Source organism: Natator depressus, chromosome 6 (genome assembly GCF_965152275.1).
Source record: "Natator depressus isolate rNatDep1 chromosome 6, rNatDep2.hap1, whole genome shotgun sequence".
NCBI lineage: Eukaryota > Metazoa > Chordata > Testudines > Cheloniidae > Natator > Natator depressus.
This window is the reverse complement of record NC_134239.1, coordinates 98534490-98556580: the sequence shown is the minus strand read 5'-3', so window position 1 is coordinate 98556580 and position 22091 is coordinate 98534490. Positions and strand designations below refer to the sequence as shown.

The following is a 22091-nucleotide window of genomic DNA, read 5'->3' as shown; positions in this document are numbered from 1 at the left end:
TCTTTTTATATTTTAGAAGTTATCTTAACCTTTTTAATACATAGGGCAGCAAGATTAAAATTTTATATAGGATAGAGAGAAATGAATATTGCCTGGTAATGGAGGTATAAGACTATGTACATCTGTGATGTAGGTATTATGACATCAAGTGCAATAGTCAAGATGTTTGTGATGGTAACTATGCCTGCGTTTTCTTTGTGGTCTTATGCATCATTTATCCTATGTTGTGCTCCTTAAATTTAGTAGATATAAGTAATATAATTTTGTTTTACCTGCATAATTAATAATGTTTTGCCTTAACCGTTTTGTTTTCACCTTTGGGGAACAGTTCCTCTGTTTTCCCCTACAGGGTAAACAGGATTTTTGCAACTTTGTGGTGACTTTTCTACTGCTTGTGCTGACAGTCTTGTATAGGCATTTAATATTGAAAGGAAGATGATTCTACAGATGTTTTTGAAGCTTTCAGTATTTGGGACTGTTTGTTCCCCTGCAGTGCAAGGGAACAAAAGGACAAAAACTAGAAAGAAAAGGGGTTTAAAGGTGTATGGAAGAGGTGGCTGGCCACATGCTATGCTCCAACCTCATGGCATAATTGCCTACAGTCCTGCTGTATAACTCCCATTGCAGAAGAGCAAGACAGGGAAAAAGTGGAATGGTCTGGTGGAACAGCTGCTTTATATGGCTTGTCTCTCAGTGGAAATGGGTCCAGAAAAATTGGAAGGCGCAGCTGCTCTGAGCAGCATTAACTCATGCTATCAGCTGACCCCCAGAAGAGACGTTACTGGCCACTAATGCCAATATCAGGCAGGGGAGACAATGGCAACACAACAACTGTACCATCTATTCTTTTGTTCTGGGATGGGAAGGAAAAATGTGGCGCCAAGAGCCACAAATGCATCTGGCTTGGAACCTTTGGGGTCTTTGCTATTAATTCCTGTGTGGCTTTGGCTTTGGCTTTGGGTAACTTTGGGTAGCACCCCTTACCTCCTTCACAATGTTACTTATGCAACAGCGTGACAAGGAAATGTGAATTTTGGTTTTCCAAGAGTTGATAAACTTATAAGGTAAGTATTCTCTTACTATGCAGTTTTATATAAGGAAAGCATGTGACCCTTCATTTTCACTGGAAACTCCTTATTTGGATATAGTAGATGCCCAAGTAGGCATTTCCAATGAAAAGGCAGTTTTGAAATATTCAAAAATGGAAGTGGAGAATTTCTTATTTTTTAGTCCTGAATTCAAAGTAACAAACTCCCTATTACTTGAATAGTGATATGAGATAAAAATGATCATACAGTTGGGTAAAGTTCATTTACATACTATCAGCCTATAAAGTCTGAAATCTTAAGGGAGTTCCCAGGTCCTGTTGAAAGTTGGTGGAAGTTGTGTGATTAACTCCTTTTGATCTCTTTGACTGTGTCAGCCTAAAGTGCTCTGAAGGTTGATATTAAAAGTAGAAATGGACCAAAACCTTACATTTCTGACCTGAAGATTTTTTACAGAATATGTGGGTGGTAGAACTCAGGGATTTAGTTCAGCCTATACAGAGTTAGAGGTCAGTTGCAAAGTGTGAATACAGATCTGAATTTCCAGAAAATTTAGGGAGAAATTGGATGCCGGGTTTTGGTTTGGACCCATTTCTAATCAAGTCATGTTATTCCCTTGTGAAACAGAGTGTTTTCACATAGCTATGACTTATAGTCTGTATTGGTATGTTTATTGTATCCATTATTTAGAATGATAAAATGTTATGGACTGTAAGGCAACACTCACATGTGACATTTGAATGATTTATGTCTTCTAAGGTGTGTGCATTATTTACCTATTTTTTCTGTGTGGCATTTTTATATATTTGATGGATCACAAAAGATTGGGAAACCATTTTTAATTAAAAACCTTTTCTAAATGTTTCTCTCTTTTCATCTGCATTGTTGGGTTTTTTTTTGTAATATTTGACTGGACATGTTTTCAGAAGAGAGAAAGTTTGGGATTTTAGGAAGGTTATAGAATAGCTCATCATAAGAATGGAAGTGTGAAATCAAGGGAGAATTGCCCAGTTTGTATAATGCAATGAGCAGTATGCACGAATCATACTGGTTAAAGTGCTATAAAAAAGCAGTGTTATTTTCTTGAAACTTAAGGCCAAGAATTTCAAAAGTGATTAGTGATTTTGGGTGCCTCCATTTTTGGATGCCCAAACTGAGATCCCTTTAAGGGGCCTGATTTTCAGAAAGTATTGACCATTTATCCACCTGAAAATTAGGCCCCTTTAAGGTGTCTCAAGTTGGACATCCGAAATCATTAGCCATTTTTGAAAATTGTGGCCAATGTGTATTTCTCTGTAGTGACTCTTAAAGAGTGGCTTCCTTAGGTTCCATGATTGTCTCTCAGTTTACAAGTAAAAAGGTACCAGACAACCCTGAAAATTCAACATGAAATATGTAAGTCAAGTAGAGAGGTTTTTTTTTCCTGAGTCATGTGTCGTCCCCAGTAATAAATATTTTTCTACAAGGTGGCCTATTGTTGAAGGCATTACCCGACCCCACTAAGAACTGTGAATCTTCCGGAAAAGTAGTGTTTGTTAGGACTGTATCAGCACTCTCACATAGCTCAGAATGTTAGGAGCTGAGGTTGTAAGAGAAGTGTGGTCCTCAGTAGCTTCAGTTCCTTCCTTTCCAACTATTGACACTGGGGCCAGCCTCTATTATCAAGCTTCAGGCTGGCAAACACTGTGGGACCAGTTCTGAGGTTGATCAGATGATGTGGTCAGCACCATTGTCTGTATCTGATGGTGGGGTATCCTTAGTGCTAGGGACTTAGATGATCTCTCCTCTCAGCCATGAACTGCATACTGCTATTTGTGAGAGTTCCTCACTGTGTCTCAGCACTGGGGAAATCTCCAGCTAAGCCATCTCCTGTGAGTGCTGAATTTTCCTCCCAGTGCTGGGCCCCATGTTTAGTGAAGTCTGTTTACTCTCCTCCTGCTGTCAAGCAAAAGAGCAAACAGAAGCTGATCCCAGATGGGATCTGCACCCGGGAACTTAGTTCCATTGCAGAGGAAAAAGAAACATTGCTATGGATATAGAGGGTACATCAATCATTGAAGGTCTGGGTTCTGAAGATACTTCTGATCTTTCATGGATGGCAATTCCCAGGATTCTGTCTGGTTGTCCCTACTTTGGAGACAGTGTAGTCTCCCAGTGATGATGCCGCTTTTGTCTGTCTTTAATTAGGTATTTATGCTATAGTGGTGCAGGGCATATGTGAGCACCTCATGAACATTAATTCTTCTTCAAGTGCTTGCTCATGTCGATTGCATTGTAGATGTGCATGCACCCACATGTGCGGTCATCAGAGATTTTTGCCTTAGCGGTATCCATAATGCTTGTCGTGGCGCCCCCTTGAGTGCCACGCTCATGCGCTTGGATATCAGGCACTGCTGTTCCTACTCCATTTCAGTTCCTTCTTTCCGCCCATATGGTGTTCATTCAGAGCACCTTTCCTTGCTTGGCAAGGGCTAGCAGTTTTGTCATCTTGGACTTTGTGCCTTAAGGCCTTGTATATAGTTAATCTTAGTAGTTAGTGTTAAGTACCTATTAATAGCTTAGTTGTTAGTAGTAAAGGTCCCAGCAGGGACTTTACCCCCTGTAGGACATGGCCCGATCTCTGGGTTTCAAGCCCTGCACAGACTGTAACAGGCCTATGGCTGTTAGTAACCCTCACAGCAGTTGTCTCAAGTGCTTGTGGGAGGCACACATCAAAGACAAGTGCCGTATCTGTAAGAACTTTTGGCCCTGCACGCAGAAAGAGTGGGATATTCAACTCCGGGCTCTCCTTATGGAGTCCGCCCTCTGTCTGGCAGCCGAGCCATCTCGGCACGACTTGCTGAGTACCTTGGTATTGGTGAAGAGTGCACCCCAGCATCAGGCTCCACCCAGCACCACTCCCTAAAACTGGTACCAAAAAAAAAAGGTGCAAAAACACGGCTCCCCAGTGCCGGTGAGGAAAAACCAGGTGGCAGTGGGCAAAAGAACTGCCTTGGGCCGTCCGCTTATCCCGGATCCCCATAGTCGGCCTTCACCAGTTGGGGCCGTTAGCCCAGTAAAAGGCCCTCCTCCAACTGCTGCGAGCAGTACTGGACTGTCTTCCTTGCCGGCACCGACGCAAACACATGCGCCCCAGGCGTCGAAGGAGCACAGGCCTCTGCCCGTGCTGCTAGCACAGCAGGTGCCACAAGCTTCAGCAAAAGCTCCCCAAGAAGGCAAGCCAGCTGAAAAGGCTTCCCAGGGAGCAGTGGAGCACCACAGATCCCCTGAGGTGATGACATGCTCTCCACCTCCGTGCTGATGGACGCTGGAGCCTCCATCCAGGTCAGCAGATACTCGCCATCAGTTGCCAGCATCACGGTCACGATCACCATCGTCCTGATGCGGTTCGCTGAGTGGAAGGCGCCAGTCCCCCTACTACCAGCACTGACCACCGTCCGGCAGATCATCGTCTTGTTGCTGATCCAGATCACTGACGCTTCCTGCCTCTGGTCCCCCGGCACTGACCCTGGTCTCCACGCAGTAGGTACCAGTCCCTCCGTGCAGGGCACCGGTCAAGGTTATCGGTAGTCTCAAGGCAGACTCAGGCATCTACAGCCGATCCGTGGTCTCCGGAAGGGGGTTCCTCTGGAACCGAGGGTTGCTTCAGCCCATCACCTAGACCCCAGCAGCAAGAATGGGCTACCGAGCCAGCATCGGTGGTGCCAGGACAGTGGCAGCCGGGTGAGTTGCCCATGCATTAGCCTTGTTGGCATGCGTGGGGAGTTCCAGTTATGGCTATGCCCCCTTCGTCAGCTGCTGCTTCAGAGCACTGAGCCTGGTACCGGAGACATGCCCGGAAGCCAAGACTCAAAAGGCTGTGCCCTCCCCTAAGCCACCCTCCCTGGCAGAAGAGGAGGACCAGAGCCCCCCTCAGGTGGCACAATCATCATCTTTATCCCCGGGCAAGGTGGTTGCAGGACCCTCCACAGCCAGCCTGCCTGATGATTTTAAGGACCACCAGGCCTTGCTCTGGTGGGTGGCCGAGAACTTGGGCCTCGAGGTGGAGGAGATGGCTGAGCAGACAGGCACTTTATTCAGTGTCCTGTTGGCTTCTATCCCAACCCGTGTCGCACTACCGGTGCATGACGGGGTTCTCAAAATTGCCAAGGCCATCTGGCAAACATTCTTCTCCATTCCTCCCACCTCAAAACGGGATGAAAAGAAGTACTTTGTCCCAGCCAAAAGTTTTGAATATCTCTGTACCCACCCTCCCCTGGCTCGCTGATGGTCTCAGCAGCCAATGAAAAAGAGAAGCAGGGGCACTGCGGTTCAACCCCAAACAACAAAGAGGCCAAACGACTGGACTTATTTGGAAGAAAAATGTATTCTACCGCCAGTTTACAGTTTCGGGTGGCGAAAAATCAGGCCCTCTTGGGCCGTTATACCTTTAACTTATGAGACTCCCTCCATAAGTTCAAAGAGTCCCTTCCTTGGCCAGTGGCTCAAGAGTTTGACACTCTGGTGTAGGAGGGTACCACAACGGCCCAGTGTGCACTCCCAATGGCCTGGGATGCAGTAGACTCGAAAGCCAGGGTGGTAGCGTCCACGGTGGTGATGTAGCTCCTGGCTTCAAACAGCTGGACTTTCACAAGAGATGCAGGCCTCCATATCAATGTGAGGAAGCTCAGGGCAGTCCGCCTGGCCTGCCAGGCGTTCTTGCCGCATGTGAGATGCAACGTGGTGCAGGTCCTTATGGGTAATACAGCCGTGATGTATTACATAAAGAGGCAGGGAGGTGCCAAATCCTCGACCCTTTGTCAGGAGACGCTCAGCCTTTGGGACTTTTGTGTGCGGTATGCCATTCATCTGGTCGCGGCCCACCTACTGGGCTCCAGAAACATCCTGGCAGATTGCCTCAGCAGGACCTTCTCGTCTCACCATGAATGGTTTCTCCATCTGGAGGTGGTTGACATAATCTTCCAAAGGTGGGAAACTCCCCAGGTGGCTCTGTTTGCGTCTAGACAGAACAGGAAGTTCCACGAATTCTGTTCCATCCAAGGTCTGGACAGAGGTTCCCTTTCGGACGCCTTCCTCATCCCTTTGTTGGGGGCGCTCATGTGTATGCCTTTCCATCGGTGCCATTAATCCACAGGGTCCTGGTGAAAGTCAAGCAGGAAGGAGCAAGAATTATCCCTATGGCCCCTGCATGGCCTCATCAGCACTGGTTCGGCATGCTGTTGGACCTTTTGGCAGCTGCCCCTCTTCCCCTGCCTCTTCACCTGGACCTGCTGTCACAGAACCCACAGCAACCTGCTGCATCTGAACCGGGTGGCGCTGCACCTGACGGCTTGGCTCCTGCGTGGCTGAGCACGGAAGAACAGGTGTGCTCGGCCCATGTTCAGCAGGTTTTGCTGGGCAGCAGAAAACCCTCAACCAGGGCAACCTACCTATCAAAGTGAAAATGGTTCGCATGCTGGGCTTTGGAGGGGCACCTTCAGGCCAAGCAGGCCTCTCTGCAGGATGTCTTGGACTACTTGCTGCATCTCAAGCTTCAAGGGTTGTCCCTCTCTTCCATCAAGGTCCACCTGGCAGCCATCTCGGTGTTGTATTCCATGCTCCAGGCAGGTCTCTCTTTGCCCATCTTATGACGGTGAGATTTTTAAAGAGTCTGGAGCGCCTCTATCCACACATCCAGGATCCTGTCCCTTCCTGGGATTTGAACCTCCTGCTGTCCAGGCTCATGGGATCCCCCTTTGAGCCTTTGGCTATCTGCTCCCTCCTGCTGCTCTCCTGGAAGGTTTCCTTCCTGGTCGTTATAACCTTGGCCTGCAGGGTGTCTGAGATTAGGGCACTCACCTTGGATCCGCCCTATATGGTCTTCTTCAGGGACAAGGTCCAGCTGCACCTGCACCCAACATTTCTTCTCAAGGTCGTCTCCCAGTTTCATATTGACCAGGACATATGCTTACCAGTCTTCTGTCCGAAGCCTCATGCGTCAGACGAGGAGTGCAGACTTCACACCTTGGACGTCAGGAGAAAGCTGGCATTCTACATAGATAGAACCAAGCCATTCCGCAAATGGACACAGTTGTTTGTGGCAGTGGCAGACAGGATGAAAGGTTGCCCAGTGTCTGCTCAGCGAATCTCATCCTGGGTCACAGCCTGCATTCGCTACTGCTGTGAGCTGATGAAAGACCTCTTCTCCCAAGTCCACACCTCTTCCCATCCAGTTCCGCGTCCTCCCCTGAGCATGCCGTGCCCTGTCCCACTCCTCCCCCTTCCTCCTAGAGTTTCCTGCATGCCACGAAGCAGCTGATTGAGGTGGGCAGGAGGGGCTGGGAGGGAGGGGGAGGAGTTGATCGGCAGGGCTGCCGGTGGGCGGGGGGAAGGGGGTAAGCTGGCTGCCAGTGGGTGCTAAGTACCTACTAATTTTTTTTTCATGTGTGCTCCAGAGTATACCTCCCTGATGTAGTCATCAAGACCCTTCATCTTTGACTATCTCCTACACTTAAAGCAGCAGGGCCTGTCAGTGTCATCAATAAAAGTTCACCTGGCTGCCATTTTGGCTTTCCATCCAGGAGTGACAGACCAATCAGTCTTTGCTGACCTGATGGTTGCGGGTTTTCTTAAAGGACTTGACAGGTTATACGCTCAAGTTCAGCAACCGATCCCTGCTTGGGACCTTAATCTGGTTCTTTCAAGGCTAATGGAAGCCTCCTTCGAGTCCCTAGCAACATGCTTATTACTCTGTCATGGAAGGTGGCATTTCTGGTGGCAATAAGCTCAGCTAGGAAGGTGTCTGAGCTCAAGGCCCTAACATCCGAACTCCCGTATACCATCTTTTATAAGGGTAAGGTGCAGCTTTGGCCTCACCCAGCCTTTCTTCCAAAGATTGTCTCTGTTTCATGCCAATCAGGACATTTTTCTCCCAGTCTTCTACCCTAAGCCACATGCTAACAGTTGGAAGCAAAGACTCGACTCCGTGGACATTTGCGGGGCACTGGTTTTATATCAAATGGATGAAGCCATTTCAAAAATCAAACCAGCTGTTTGTCACAGTAGCAGTCAGAGTGAAGGGCCCCCCGGTGTCTTCCCAAGAATCTCATTGTGGACCTCATCCCATATCTGGGCATGCTATGATTTAGCAAAGATACCTGCCCCTGCACTGGAGGTACACTCTACAACAGTACAGGCCTCCTAAGTGACATTTCTGGCCCAGGTCCTGATCCAGGAGACATGCGGGGTGACGAGATGATCATCAGTCCCCACCTTTACTTCTCACTTTGCCATTACCCAGCATGCCAGGGACGATTCAGCAGAGCGGTGCTTCAATCAGCTAATCCATGAACTATGACCCCACCTCCAAGGTACAGCTTGGGAGTCACATTCTTGGAATTGACATGAGCAAGCACTCAAAGAAGAAAAAACAGTTCTTCTTTGACAGATGTCCCTGTGGTGCTCCACTTCAGGTCAAGGTGCATCCCAGCGCCTTCGATTGGAGATTTCAACAGCAGTACCCCTACGGGTTGTGCACGCGCAGTGCCTGCCTCACGAGCTGTCAGTGTTTGAATAGCACATGCATGGCCCAGGCTCCTCTCCTCAGTTCCTTCTCTACCGTCCCCAGCTAGAGACGGAGTTCAGCAGCCCTCTCAGATTTAGTCATAGATAGTTCTGTTTCTCAGTTTAATTTAGATAGTTTAGTCATAGAGTTACTATTTAAGAAAAATAGTTTAGTTATTAGAGTTATTTTAAAAAAAAAAAAAAGTCGGCTACAGAGATGCCCGGCTCCCCCGGCTTCAAGAGATGTGCCTCCTGCAGTGAGGCCATCCCCATCTCGGATGGTCATTCACAGTGTGTATGCTGTTCAGGGGAGTCTCATGTACCCCAAAAATGCATCCAATGTAATAAGCTCAAAGCGCGAACCTGCAAGGACAGGGAGCTAAGACTGAAACTGCTGCTCTTAGAAAACTCCCTCAGACCCGTGTCTGACCCTGGCCAGCAAAGCTCTTTAAAACCCTCAAGGGAGAAAGGTAAAACAAAGAAACAGCTAACTTCCTCCCCCTCAACTTCCTCACCCTCCTTCCTACCTACAAGGGCTGCTCCTCAGCAAAGAAGTCTCAAATGACTTCCCCCTCACCAGTGCCCGCCACTCCATGGCTCAGCACTTTTAACTCCTCAGGCACCGACTGTGAGTCGGCTGCTCAGCTTCCTGGTGCTGAGGCTTAGGGCTTTCAGCTGCCTGCCTCCTACAGCTCTCTCCCTCGGCAGTCTTTGACAGCACGGTGCCGAGAACTGTCACAGTGCCGAGAGCACAAGCAGAGACCGCAGCACCACCATTTGATCTTGCAGCGCCACTTTCTCACCCACTGCAGCCAACGTTCCCTGCACCAAGCTGCCTCTTGTCACCTGCCTGCCCAACAGTGCCCACATCTGGGGCACCTACTCCTGAGGCACAATATGCACCCCCAGTGCAACCTTCAGTGCAGCAGATGCCTCTTCAGACCCTGCCTGCACCAATGGCAGCAGCACCATCTCCACTTCAGTCAACACTCACTCTCTCCTGCCTTATCATTCGGCACCTGGAGTCACTGCATCGCCTCAGTTTTTACTTCCAGGGGTCTTAAGAGTGTCACGTGCCCCTCAATCTCCACTACTCGGCACCGATATATCACCGGGACCTTCAGCACCCTATCTGCATTACTCCCCTACTGCTCCAAGCCTCTCAAGTGGAGAGGAGGAGGCGAAAGAGGACAATAACCACATATTTTCCTCACAGTATTCCTCCCAGGTTCGATTACCTACAAGTGGGAGATGCACTAAACCATGATCCTCCTATCCTAGTGGCCACCTATGCCTGGATGGGACCACCTACACCTTTTCCTGGGCAATGGCCACACTGGGGTCCATGGAACTACACCACAACACAGTCGGATGTTCACCGTGCCACCCATAGAAAATCTGTCAGGCCCTCCCCAATGCTTTCTTACACTGATAAGCAGATAAGACCTGAAGTAGCCTCTCCGTCTGCACGCGACATCGCTCCCCATCCTACAGTGATACCACCACAGGAGGCCCCCACCACCTCCCACTACTGATGAGTTCATTCACTTTCAGGAATTATTTAAAAGAGTAGCCAATGAGCTCAAGATTACCCTGGAGGAGGTACCAGAAACCCACCACGAACTCACTGACATATTACAAGCTACCACCTCATCCAAAATAGTCTTACCAATTAATGGGGCCATCATGGAATCAGCTAAAAATATCTGGCAGACCCCGGCCACGATAACCGCCACTAGCAAGAGACTGGACCGCAAGTATTTTGTCCCGTCGAAGGGTTCTGAGTTTCTATTTACTCACCCATCACCCAGTTCGCTAGTGGTCAAGGTGGCCAACCAGAAAAATAAGCACCAGCCTTTCCGATTTACCCCATCTGACAAGGAGAACAAGAGACTGGACTCCTTTGAGCGCAAAGTGTATTCATTTTCCACTTTGTAATTTCGAGTAGCGAATTATGCGGCGCTCTTTGCAAAATATGATCACACAAGTTATGCTAAAGTAATGCAATTTATTGATGATGTGTTGGAAGACAAATGACAACAATTCAAAGTGGTGGTGTCCAAGGGCCAATTGATCTCCTACACAGCTCTTTAGACCGCCCTCAATGCTGCGGATGCAGCCACCAGATCTACAGCCACGGCCATTGTCATACGGCATGCCTCATGGTTTACTACTTCCTCCTTTCCCAAGGAGATACAGGGCACTTCGAAGATCTCCCCTTCGATGGGGACAAGTTCTTCGCCTCTACAACCAATGAGGTCCTCCATTCCATGAAAAAATCACGTGCCACACTGAGATCTTTAGGCATTCCGCCACCTGCCACAAAAAAGAGGCAGTACAAGTATCAGCCATACCACCGGCCATGCTACCATGCTTTTGTGCAAAATCAACATTTCAGACAATATGATACGCAGCAACAACAGCGCCATAGACCCAGAACCCAACAATGTCGACCTCCACAAAAGATGGCAACCCACCCTCCTAACTCAAACAAACAAATTTGAAGCCTTGGTCGAGGGTATAGAAAACCTCCCACCCTTTTCAGCGCCGATTTCAACCATCCATTTTTTTGGACACCATCTACGCCCGTTCCTTGCCAGTTGGGAAGCCATCACTATGGATAGATGGGTCCTGGAAACTCAGATTGGGTTATGCCATCCCCTTCCTCTCCATACCCCTCCACACACCCTCCCACCCCGTCCCTCTTCAGGGTCCCCTCTCATGAACATTTGCTCCGTTAAGAGGTACAACACTTCATACAACTAGGAGCGATAGAGCGGGTACTAGCTCAACACAGAGGGAAGGGGTTTTACTCGCACTACTTCTTGACAGAAAAGAAAAACAGTGGATGGTGCCCTATGCTCGACCTTCGATGTCTAAACAAGTTTGTCAAGAAACAGAAATTCCAGATGGTTACTTTGCCAACGATAATTCCGATGCTGCAGCAGGGAGATTGGTTTTCAACCCTCGACCTCCAAGACGCATATTTCCATGTCACTATCCACCCTGCCCATCGACATTTACTCAGATTCGCCATGGGAGTGGAACACTATCAATGTAGGGTCCTGCCCTTTGGCCTTTCCACCGCCCCACGTGTCTTCTCAAAAGTACTAGCAGTCGTAATAGCACATCTCAGAAAGAAAGGGGTCCTAATTTTTCCTTACCTGGACGATTGTCTCCTCAAGTCCCCCACTTATTTGGAGGCGATCCGAGCAACTTCTGCAACCGTGCACTGCTTCTACACCCTGGGTCTGCAAATAAACAGAAACAAATCTACCTTACGACCTACCCAAAAAATAGACTTCTTTGGGTCACACCTCAATTCCACCCCAGGTCTTGCCTCTCTTCCCCAGGACAGATTCCACACAATGGGCACCCTCATTATACAGATACATGCCAGCCCGCGGGTTACAGTCCGAGATTCCCTGCAGCTGTTAGGACACATGGCCGCTTCCACATTCGTGGTCCCAAATGCCCACCTGTACATGCAATGCCTTCAGACGTGGCTAGCCACGGTATACAAACCAAATATTCATAGATTAAACAAATTGCTAACTATGCCTCCGAAAGTCAAGGATTCATGCCTGTGGTGGACCTCTCCTGTCAACCTCTGTGCCGGGATTCCCTTCTGACAAGAACCCCCTTCACTGACCATCACTACAGATGCATCCCTCACAAGATAGGGAGCACACGTGGGCCACCTCACCACTCAGGGCCTCTGGTCCTCTACGGAAACCAAGCTTCACATAAATCTACTAGAGCTCAGAGCCATATGCAATGCCTGCCTCTATTTCCTTCCCATTATCCAAAACTGCAGAATTCAGATCATGACTGACAACATCGCATGCATGTTTTATGTGAACAGACAGCGGGGAGCCTGGTCCCACTCCTCTGCACAGAGGCGGTAAAACTATGGAACTGGTGCCTTCAACACAATATCCATATCTCCGCCTCATACCTGCCCGGTTCTCAGAACACCAACGCAGACGAGCTCAGTAGATCCTTCCCCATACAGCACGAGTGGGAACTCAACGACGCTATTCTATCCACCATTTTCCAGATGTGAAGTTATCCCCAACTGGATCTATTTGTCATGGCAATAAACAACTTTCTGCTCCAGAGCCAGCCTGGGGAAACACTCTCAAGGAGACGCCTTCATGCTCCCATGGACTGACTTTCTCATGTATGCGTTTCCACCAATACCTCTGCTGAACAGAATAATACAGAAGATAAGAACAGACAAATCCAACATCATTCTAATAGCCCCATCGTGGCCCAGACAACCATGGTATCCCTTCCTCATGCGGATGTTGGTCAAGCCACAGATTCCCCTTCCCCCCATCAGCAACCTCCTATCTCAATGCAGGGACCAGCTATTTCACCCCGCCGTACAACGACTCCACCTGAGGGCCTGGTTAATCAATGGTTCTCTAATGAGGAGTTAACATGTTCTGAACAAGTGCGGACAGTCCTACTACACAGCAGGACACGCACAACGCGCACTACTTACCTACATAAATGGAAGAGGGTCACATCTTGGTGTACTGCCAAACAGATCTCCCCAGTTTCCATCCCACTGATACTGGATTACCTGCTAGACATTAAAACATCAAGTTTCTCCATGAGTTGCCTATAGGTCCACCTCGCAGCAATCACCACATTTCACCATAAGATCGACAACACTACGGTCTTTGCCCATCCAGTAACCAAAAGGTTCCTGAAGGGCATCCAAACATTATATCCAGACATAAAACTTCCTGCTGTGCCCTGGGCCCTCCACTTAGTCCTCAAGGCCCTGATGGATAAACCCTTTGAGCCAATGGCTACCTGCTCCCTTCTCCACCTATCCATGAAGACCGTCTCCTGATAGCAATCACATCTGCCAGATGAGTAGGAGAAATGGGAGCACTTACAGCGGAACCTCTGTATGCCATGTTCTTCCATGATAAGGTCACACTCCGCACACACCCAAAGTTACTGCCTAAGATATGCTCTTCCTGTCACCTCAATGAGCCAATACACCTACCAGCATTTTCCACAAAACCTCATGCTAATGCTTTTGAAACAGCAATGCACACTCTTTATGTGCGCAGAGCACTATCCTTTTACCTGGATAGAACAAAACCGTTTAGGAAAACCCCCAAACTTTTCGTCTCTACCTCTCAGGGATCACAGGGAAAAGCTATCTCTACCCAGAGACTCTCCAAATGGATTGCAGACTGCATACGTCTTTGTTACCAACTGAAGCAAATACAACCCCCTACATAAATTAGGACACACTCTACTAGAGCTGTCTCCACTTCCATTGCCCTTCTCCGTAATGTTCCGGTTTCTGACATATACAGGGCAGCTACTTGGGCATCGAACCTCACCTTCATCAGTCATTACACTGTCATGCACACTGCAGCATCTGACACCAAGATGGGTAGAGCTGTCTTGTCAGCAGCCTTCTTTCTGATCCGAAGTCCCAACCATCCTAAGGGATACTGCTTTTCAGTCACCTGAAGTAGAGCACCCCCAGGGACATCTCTCTCAAAGAAGAGGAGGTTACTCACCCTGTGCAGTAACTGACATTCTTCGAGATGAGTGTCCCTGTGGGTGCTCCACTGCCGACCCTCCTCCCCTCTACTTCGGATTCTGGAACGCACTCCATCGTAGAGAAGGAACTGAGGAGCCCGGGCCATGCACCTGCTATTCAAACACAGATAGCTTGTGAGGCAGGCACTGCACATGCGCAGCCTGTAGGGGTACTGCTATAGAAATCTCCGATCAAAGGCGCTGGGACGCACCTTGACCTGAAGTGGAGCACTCACAGGGACACTCCTCTCAAAGAACGTCAGTTACTCCACTGGGTGAGTAACCTCCTCTTACCTACCTCTCATGATAATTGTTCTTCGAGATGTGTTGCTCATGTCCATTCCAAGACCTACCCTCCTACCCCTCTGTTGGGGTGAACCGGCAAGAAGGAACTGAAGAGGGGGGAGGGATAGCTCAGTGGTTTGAGCATTAGCCTGCTAAACCCAGGGTTGTGAATTCAATCCTTGAGGGGGCCATTTGGGATCTGGGGCAAAAATTGGGGATTGGTCCTACTTTGAGCAGGAGGTTGGACTAGATGACCTCCTGAGGTCCCTTCCAACCCTGATATTCTATGATTCTATGAAGAGGCGGCGGGTCAGCAGGGCCTTTTATGGGGTGCCATAAAGGTGCAACTCCAAGGGGCGCCTGATCCGTCCCAATGGGTACCGGGAGGGGAAAAACCTTCTAGCAACTGTGCATACAGCATGTACACACCTACTTGGAATGGACATGAGCAACACATCTTGAAGAACAACAGTTACAAGAGGTAGATAACCATTTTTTGATGTGAAAATAGGGAAATACCTTGGGAAGGAAAAGAAAAATTACTTACTGTCGTAACTGTGGTTCTCTGAGCTTTCCCATAGAGAGAGTACCCTGTTAGGAGATGCATGGATCCCGCCCATGAGCTTGGAATTATCTAAAAATCAGTTCCATTAATGCTACTTCTTCCTCCCTCCCTCTCTTGCACAGAGTTTTGATGTTATAAAAGGTGGAGGGGCCCCAATCACTATTCAACTCCTTCTACTAATTCAGGAATCTCTTTAGAGGCTCCAAAGAACTCCAGAAGATAGATGGGAAGTATGGTTCCACATGGGCAATCATCTGAGAGTTGTTATAGTATGTAACTGTTTTTTCTTTGTGAATTGCTCATATGGATCCCTACTCTTGGGAAATTATCAAGATATAGAGACCTTAAAGGAGATGGGTGTAACATAGTGCTTTGGGTGCACAAGCATGTTCCCATGCCTGGTTTCAAGGCTCTGACCTGCAGCAGAATCAAGTTACCAAGGGTAATATGGTGGCAGCCCAGAGGTGGAAGAAGCACGTTCTGACAGAGAAGAGACTCAGGGTCAAAGAAAAGATATAGGAAAGGCGTCTGCATAAGTGAGACAGAAGACACTTGCCAGGGAGCAAGAGAAGAAGCTTCATCAGGAAAAGAGCTGGATTTGAGAAGGAACCATACAGCCTGGGGAAGAGGTCTGGAAGATATGATTTGACATTGAACTGTTATGTGATGTTAATAAATTAGACTCCAAAAAGGGGGTGTTACTTGGAGCATGAGTTCATATGCATTTATTGATGAGCCCAAGAAGGGGAAACTGAGGCAACAGATACTTCACTGGGCAAGGTAGGCTGATTCTAGCACTGTGGGTTTGAGGTGTATTAGTTAAAGATGATGACAAGATTGTTCTCTCAAATTGGGATTGACATCTCAAAACCAAGTTGAAGGAATGATGATGAAAAAATAGTTCCAGCAACAGCCCTGAGTATTTCAGTGATGGATACAGTGCAAAGACATGTCATAGAAGCTGCCTTAGACTTAGTTGAGTGTCCTCTGATATCTCCATGTGGCTGAATATCTGTCATGTCATAACAGTGTTGTATACCTAATCTGATCCATCTGGACAGCCTGGAAACCAAGATGGGTTGAACCCTGGTCTTATTACATGCCTCAAAAGTCAGGGGAACTTGCAGATAATTTTGGCTTATATATATAATAACTTAAGGCCTTCTGGACATCTCAAATATGGATCCTTATCTCCCTGGATGTGCATAAGACCAGAGGAGGGTGAAAATGCACAGGTTTCCGTCCCAGTTGAAATGGAAATCAAAGATCACTTTACACAGGAAGTTGGAGTGAAGATACAGGAGCACCTTATTCTTATTGAACACAGTGCAGGGAGCATCAACCTTGTATCTCCCTAAATAAGGGATCATGGTGTGGCTATAATCAATGCCCTTTTCACAGACAGATGGCACACAGAACAGTTTGACAAGGTTCAAACAGCACTTTATGAAAACAAGATTGAGTTACCGTGGTACATCTGATTCATGTGCCAGAGAAAATACTTGGAAAACATTTTCAGAAATGTGTTACTGTATGATGAGCAGATTGCCAACCCACACACGAGTGTAGAAATCTGAGGTGGCAGCCATGTGGACTCTGGTAGATAAAGAAGTACTGAGTATTCAAAGAGAAAAATGACAGAGGACCATATCAAATCTACTCCCTGTTGATCTGTCCAGATTTGGAACTATTATACCACTACACTGGGTAGATGTGTCTAGTTGAAGCCTTCTTGGTTTACAATAGGATCTTTTGGACCTCAGAAAAATACTCTCTTGACTTGGGCTCCCATCAGTCCAGAAGCCAAGCTGTCAGCCTGTGGAGAATTTTAATCTGGATGGAGAATCTTGCCCCAATCCTGAGACAAGAAATCTAGTAGACTGTGGTTTCAAGTTCCAGAGGATTTGAGAACCAAAACTTCCAGGATTGGGCCAGGATTATCCACAGCATTTTGCTTTCATCCCATCTGACTTTCTTAATTAACTTCTGGATCAACAGAATAAGAGGAAAATCATAAAGGAATGCCTGATTCCAGTCCAGGAGAAGAGTGCCTGTCAATGATTCTGGGTCATACCTGCTCCTGGAATATATCCAGATGTATTTGGCACTCTAGTGATAGAGATCTAGCTGTGACTTGCCCCTCTAACAGAACAAACAATGAAGCATTGAGTCTGTTGATTAGAAACTCTGCTCAAGAACTTTTAGAAATTGAATTGGGAGAGGGGCTGAAATGTTCACATTGTAAAGAAACAATGCAAAAATAGATATTCTGAAAACCAGAGCCTTGCTGACCTGAGGCTTTGGGAGGAGAGGGAAAATGGAAAAGAGTTGAATGCATTTTTTCAACTTTATTTTCCTTTAGCAGGTTAATAACCCTCTTTGCTTTGCGCTTCCTTCTCATTTAAGCAAATTCTAAATTACTTCTATTTCATCTGCAAGGAGTGATAACTGAGGCTAGCATCTTTGCCAAACAGCTTGAACATTCTTATAACAAAAGCAAGTCAGAGCAGAAAGATTATAGTTGCTATCCAGAGTGGAAAATGTACATATTCATAGTGCAGTTATTGAACAGTAACCAGAGCAAACCCAAGCACTCTGGTTGTAGGGTTCTGTTTCCTGTATTCATTATTGAGAAAAATCATACAACCATATAAAATGCATATTCCTATTCTCTGACAAATTAACAGGCTTTATCATTAGTAACCAATCAGCATGCTGAGGATAACTAGGAAACATTACTGTACAGTTTCTCATTGACTATACCACATGCCTGCAGTTTAGTGAGCTGAGACAATTGCATTCCAGTATAATCTAATATCTTTTGTTGTGTAACTTTGTACAGGTGTTACATCTGTTTTTATTGGTGACTTGAATCTATCCTATCTGTCTCCTTATTTAGAGAAATTACCAGTGTCAAGTCATTTTTTAGATTGAATGATTCAGATGTTGTACTTATCAACTCTGTTAAATGCTTATCATACATCAGAGGTCCTCACTTCTCTCTACACCCACGTACACACACATTTCCTCTTCTTGCTTATATTGGGAGTTATTCTTATGGGATCACATTCACGCTCCACTGGTTGTGCAGAACTTTAATTTAAGTCAATGGTAGTTTTGTGCAAAAATCAGTGGTTGTGTATGACCCATGGAGAGGTGAATAAACCCCTTATTATAGACACAATTTCTCTTCTGCTCTTTAAAAAAAGCACTTTAAAAAGTTGATTTTCTTTCTTCCCTTCAAATATTTTGCTGAGAGCCAAACTTGTATAAGTAATTATTCTCTTTTTCTTATCTGCTGCTGAAAAGAGGTTCCAGGTAATGCTTTTATTTTGCTAAGATGTCTAGTCCATATTTTACCATCACCTCTCATTACCATTAAAAACCCATATGTTATTTTGGAGTCTAATAGGATGCTGTGCTTTACCTAGCAACCTTCAAAATACCATTATGCTGCTTATCAGTTCTTAAATTACATATATAGCATCAGCTATAGTTCTATTCAATATATTCTACATTATATTTAGGGATGTATTTACCAATAAAATTGTCCACATGTTCATTAAATTTGTGAACATTTTAAAAATACTAAATTAGTGTGAAATAAGAGGAGGTAGGAATGGAGTTCATTACAGTTCTTAGTGGACAGCTATCTATGTTATAAAAAAACAAAACACCATAACTTCCACTCCTTTAGCATTTTTTGGCAGTCTCAGTAGAGAGATCAAGGAAAAGATGGTCATAGAGACTGAATTTGCCATGTCAGTCTAGCACCCTTTATAAGCATTGAATCCACTGTTTAACCAGTATTAAAATAAAAATGTTAAATACTAAATAACTAACAATTCTACAGTTGTGCACACAAAATTGGCACTTATCTCTGTGCATACAAGGCTTAGTATGAGTGCCCAGTTTGACTGCTTATTGTCAGCAGGCAAGATTTTAAAAAACACCTCAGGGAGCTATTAAATTTAATGGAAATTAGACACTTAAATTGCTTAGGTGGTTTTGAAAATCCCAACCAGAATAAATGTAAACAAAAAAATTGTCTTCAATCTCTTTAAGTTCATAAACTATTTGGAGCTCATTTTTCCCTGGGTGTGGTTCAACCTGTACAGAGGGCCAGCACCACTGGAGTCCTTCAATGTAGGAAGTGGTATCATTCAGCACAAGGGTGAATTCCTTCATCTGTCCATACAGCTGCATTTACTCTCTGAAAAATGTGATTAAAATATCTACATTTTAACACAGAAACAAAGATACCATCACTGGCATTTCAGCCTCGTTTACCACTAAACTCAAAACTAAAAGATTTGTTGGCATCTTCCACTGGTAGAGAAGGGAGATATGGAAGGAAATGCACATCAGAAAAGACCATACTTTGATCTGTTAATAGCTTTAAAATGAAACCTAGGGAGAGACAAATTGTAACATTGTGCAGAACTATATGTGCATACCAGCATCAATAATGTTGAAATCACATCAAGTGGGATGAAAGGAGATTAATTGTTCTTAAACTATGTATAGTATAAATACATTTATTTCATTTCTATACTCTTTTAACAAAGAATACTAAAATATAGATGTGTAGTAACACTGACTAAATTTTCATGCATAAAACAAATTACCTATGTGAACGGGTCTGTTCCCCTTTGATACAGGGACTTAATTCCTGTATTAACTCCCTTACATGTGTTCAAAGAGAAAATTAACCCTCTAAAAGCTTCCCGTGCCTCTCCCACTTTTTGTACGCACAGTTTTTGAGCATGCAGCCATATTCCTCATGCAAATGCATGTCCGCTATATATTGCATGTGCAAATAGTGACCCAGCTGCACACCAAATGAAAAATCAGCCTGGAAAAACTGTGGGTTTTTTTTAATTTGCATCCTTAGGACAGTGTTTTGAAAATGTACTCCCATGTTCTGTACCATGCCTGGCATATGCCTGCTTCCGAATGCCGAGATTGTTACCCTGAAACATATTTGAATGAAAAATATGTACATATACCTTTACTCTTATCTTGCACTCAGTTTCCACTGCTGTGAAACAATATAGTGCATTTAAAGGTTTTTTTAGATTGGTTTACAATTATATTGTTTGAATATCTTGAAAGACAGACAGTTAAGCACAAACTAATCAAGTTTAACACTATTCTTGAGACCAAAAGTCATTTATTTTGCATACTGTATGCTATAGTATAGTAGCATACAAATTCAAATAGGCCAATCAGTTGTTTGGCTAAGGAGTTATATATTGTACTTAAATACTAGATGGTCTTCTCAAATTGTTTTATAATTGAAAACTGTGATACATTTCTCTCTTCTCCCATTCTACAACAGTGGATTAAGGGACAGACAACATTTTATGATGCCACCTACTGGAAGGAGGCAAAAAGTTCTGAAACCCCACACATAACTACATAAGCTTGAGCCAGAACTTTCTCCCTTTAATTTTCTTTGTCTTCTGAACTGGGAAACATAGAGGCTTCAACTCTGCACTCCTGCTGTCTCCTTTCTTCTGCCCTTTTCCTCTCATTCTCTCTTTCTCTGTCTTTCAGGGACACAAAAGAAGAAAGGAGACAAGGAAGGGAAAGAAACTTGAATGTTCTTCTTCAAACCCAAGGGAGGGTGGAAGGCAGGGCACCAGGCTCTGTGGCTGATCACTCCCTGGGGGCAGGGTGATCTCAACTGGGGTTGGCAATCCAACCAGACATTGTAAATATCAGTTTTACAGGGGTGGCCAGAGGGCACAGACTTTCCCTCCTCAATCTCTAAGAGGCTTCCTTGATTGAAGCACCCATACGCCTATCATGCTGCCTCCCTGCCTTACTGGTATCAGGACTCTGCCTCAGCTTGCAGCTCTGCTCCACAGCTTATGCAGTTCATCATCCTCTTCTCTGCCTCCACAAGGCCCAGGGACTCCTATACCTGGGGTCTTCAAGCCAATCCCACTTCTGGTAAGTCCTGCTTTGGCAGGTATTTCTTCCACCTCTCCTCCCTTGTTGGACCCCCCTACTGCTCTCCTTGTGCTTCCCATCCCCAGGATTTTCCTCTTTCACCTGCTGTTCCTGCAGGAATTTCTGCTGCTCCAACTTCAGCCTCCTTAGCCTTCCTTGGAGCCTCTCCCTGTCCATCTGGCACTCCCTCAGCCCCAGATGGTTCTGACATCTCCTTTGTTCCCTGTGCAAACAGCACAATTCTCTCCTCTCAGGGGTCTGATGCCAGGGGGCCTGCTCATTCTCCACACTGGAGACCAGCTTCTCTAGCGTCCTGCCTGCTCATTGAGCTGTTCTCTTTAGCAGCATGTCCAGCTCTTCAGCAGTTCTCTGGTTCAGTCTCTCCAGTGTCCATGGGGATCTAGTCCTGAGGCTTCTCCACCTGTCCTGGCCCTGGTAAGCCACACTCTGGCAGATTCATATCTTTCATATTCTGCTTCAGTTAAAGCCTTGGTGAAAATCTGTGCTGGCTGTAAACTCCAGGTTATTCCCTGTATCTGGTGTAAGTATTGAGCTGGTGACTGCAGGATCCAGCCCCTGAGTTTCATATCACTGCACTCAGGAATTCAAACCCCAGATCATGCTCTTTCAGCATGAGTGAAACTGACTACTTCGCAATTTATGGTATGTGGGTCTTTCTGTTGAGAGGTAAAACCAAAACCCTGGCTACTTATAAAAAGTGTTTGTTGAGCACCCCCACTCCCAATCCTTCAGCTCTGCAGTCTCTGCCTCCCCTTACCAGGCTGTAAGTGCAGAAACCAGAACTTTGTGTCTCCATCTTTGGGGAGGGGTTTATCTCCTCTCCCTTGTTTCCCAGTCGCAGGTTTTCCTTCCATTTTTCTGCTGTTGCCCCGGGAGCCTATGCAATTCATAGGTTCCGTAGAAACTTGGTCTTTCTCTCAGTCTCTGGCTGGGATTCATCTCTTTTCTCTCACTGATTTTCTTTGGATGCACACTTTTTCTCACAGGTGCTCTGAATGGCCTGGCTGTTACATCATTCCTCTTAGTTTCTGTGTCTGTGGTCTCCCTTATTGCACCACACATCAGGACCCCTTACCTTTCAGTCTCTGCTAATTGTG

At 46.0% G+C, this 22091-nt stretch overlaps 1 protein-coding gene and 1 long non-coding RNA gene across 4 annotated transcripts in view; one reads left to right on the top strand and one right to left on the bottom strand.

Moving 5' to 3' along the window:
* EML5 (EMAP like 5) overlaps positions 1-22091 on the top strand; it is a 305038-nt gene that overhangs the window by 240080 nt on the left and 42867 nt on the right. The window lies entirely within an intron of this gene.
* Positions 10644-22091, bottom strand: part of LOC141989422 (uncharacterized) — a 33404-nt gene continuing 21956 nt past the window's right edge. Inside the window, exons 2-4 of one of the 2 annotated variants that reach the window (XR_012639982.1) lie at positions 14144-14279; positions 11753-11839; positions 10644-10904 (exon numbers count right to left, since the gene is read on the bottom strand). This is a non-coding gene — a long non-coding RNA (uncharacterized LOC141989422). The remainder of the gene's footprint in view (positions 10905-11752; positions 11840-14143; positions 14280-22091) is intronic. The other variant, XR_012639981.1, reaches the window with a different exon arrangement.